The following is a 2,908-nucleotide window of genomic DNA, read 5'->3' as shown; positions in this document are numbered from 1 at the left end:
CCGGCGAAGTCACTAGCTTCGATTAAGATTGAAGAAGCTTCGTTGAAGCTGGGTTTTGAGTAAGGTTATGGGGTGTTCTGTTGCTAGCTTTTGTTGAGATCTTAACAGCTTCGGCCAAACTCAGCTTGTTCGAGCGAGATCTCAGCAGCTTCAGACGATATTAGTTTCTGCAGCTCCACGTCTGTTCCTTTCCCTTTGACTTCGAAAGCTATCATTTAAATAGGACTTTTCTAGGTTTTAGGGAGCTATCTTATAATACTTGGAACCATAATTTCAATTTAAGCTTTTGTTAATCTTGCTTATATCCTGATTAGTGTTTAATTCCTTTATGTAATTTCAATCTTTCCCTATTGTTAAATCTTGATTTTCCCAATTACAATTCTTTATTGCAAGTTTATTGTTTTGTTTTTACTAGTATGAAAATGAAATTTAAAAGTGTTAATATCCTTTTAAGGAAAGTTACTTATAATAATTCAATGTTTATTGATTTTTCTATAATCATTGATAATTTCAATTTTATGGTTGTACCCAAAAACATTGTTACTCAAATGTTGGTCAGTTTCTAAATTGCTACCAAAAAAAGAGAAAATATTAAAAATATTAAAAATTTAAAGTTAAAATAAAAAAAATTAGTCGGGTAATAGCCGCTCACTAAGATAAATTGATATTTGACTATGTATAATTAGCAAACTTGCATTCTAAGATTAGTATACTACAACAAAATTAACTTTTTGCGACATAGACTTTTGTAGCATTAAAAAATTTGTCCCTAATTTATTTAGTACAATAATTATTGGTTTTTATTTTTAGTTTCACTATAAAGTGATTTAGTGACTTATTATTTGACCTTTAGTGACATATATAATTATTAGTATAGTCTATACTGACATTTATAAGAAATGTCATTAGATCCTATTTCACGAAAAGCTTAAGTATTAATTTTTATTATGTTGTTAAAGGGTCTACTAAATGTCACTAAATTCATTATATATACCACTTGAAATTTAAAATAACAATATTTAAATTAAATATCACTAAATATATCCCACTAAAAGTTGTATATGTATCGTGTAGTAGTAATTACTAATTACTAATTACAAATTACATTGAAAGAGATTAGTAAAATAAAAATTGAATACCCAAGAAATAAAGTGGGTACAAATTACAAAAGGGGAGTTAGGGGATGGCTCCTGATAGTCTGTAATTACTAATTATGTATTTTGATACTATTTATATTGGTAATGTTTGCTTACTCGCGGGTCCCACCAGCTAGAAAATGAGCAGGTAGAATCAAATATTTAAGCCTGCAGACAGATCTTTAAGACATTACCTGGTCTGATACTCACTCAATTCCGCCCATGAATAGCTCTATCCTTATAGTTGATAATATTCATATTTAATTAAAATTTGGGACTATTGTAGGAAAACTCAGTAAAAGGTTAGAATATTTTTGGTACTTTTTTTCATATTTTTTTTAATTGTTACACATTATTGTTACTAATTGTTAAAGTGTTACATATTAGCTTTACCAGCTTTAAAGTGCTATACATTGGTGTTAGCTTTCTAAAATTGCTAAATGATTGTGTTATTTAGAGATAAAGTGTTACAAAAGTATTAACTAATAGCTTTACTAGAAGTGTCACTATTTTGTGTTACCTAACGTCATATGGCATAATTCATGGCATAAGTGTTTATTTATTGCGATAAATATTTACATGTGGCATAATTCATATCTTAAGTACCTGTTTGACACAATAAAATATTTACTCGTGGAATAATTCGTGGTACAACTATTTGTTTGTCACGACTGATGTTTTCTCGTGGCGTAATTCGTGGCACAAGCTCTTGCTTTCGTAAATATATATTTACCCGTGACTTAATTCGTGATATAAGTATTTGTTTGCAACGATATATATTTACCTGTGGCATAATTCGTGGCGCAAATGCTTGTTTCACGGTGTATATTTACCAGATGCATAAATATTAACAAGCAATTTCATATTCTCTTTAAATAATTTTTCAAGTCGCAAGATCAATACTAAATACAAGCGATAATTTGTGGTAGCGTGCATGTATTAATATTAAATACACGTAATTAAATATTGAATATGTACATACTCTTTCTAATAAAGCGCTACGCTATATGTCAATTTTATAACTGAATATAATATGCATAGTAAGTTTTGTTACATTTACCAAATACATTGCATTATATTACATATGAAAACTAAATAGAATAATGTATTATTCTATTAAATGATATTTTTTTATATTTATTAATTGATTGGATAAATCATAAATAGTTTGAATGTAATTACAATTCATATAATCATATAAAAATAGCAAAATTTAATATTAATTATCTCCAGTATCACTTGTCCTTTGTATATAATTATTCCAAATATTCAAACTTTTCTCTGTTTTTTCTCGTGAAATACCATATTCAATTTTAACCAGTGACTACATGTGACACAATTTAAAATTTAGATTATTTCGGATTAATTGGATGTTGAGATTATTTCCAACTAATGGGTACAAAGTTGTGATTTAATTAACATTAAATTTTATTTTAAAAAAAAAGAAAAAATAAGATTAAAAATCTAAGTTACTTGTAATAACCAGTTAAAATTTAGACTAAGCATGTCACCAGCAAAAGTTGGTATAATTTAGAATCAACTAAAAGTTGGTATGATTTTAAGAGGACCGATTATAGTTGGAATTATTTATATTAAATTCTCCTAAACATATTCGTTTTTATAAAGAAAGTATAAAAATATTATTTAAGTGTTCTTGTATTCTGATTTAGATATAAAAATTAATATATTAAAAATTTACTCTAATTTAACTTCAAAATAATTTAGTAAAATAAAGTGTTGCATAATCAATTCTAATCTTACTAGATTAATAA

Source organism: Amaranthus tricolor, chromosome 5 (genome assembly GCF_026212465.1).
Source record: "Amaranthus tricolor cultivar Red isolate AtriRed21 chromosome 5, ASM2621246v1, whole genome shotgun sequence".
Lineage (NCBI taxonomy): Eukaryota > Viridiplantae > Streptophyta > Magnoliopsida > Caryophyllales > Amaranthaceae > Amaranthus > Amaranthus tricolor.
The sequence above is the reverse complement of the archived record's forward strand: the minus strand, read 5'-3'. Positions refer to the sequence as shown.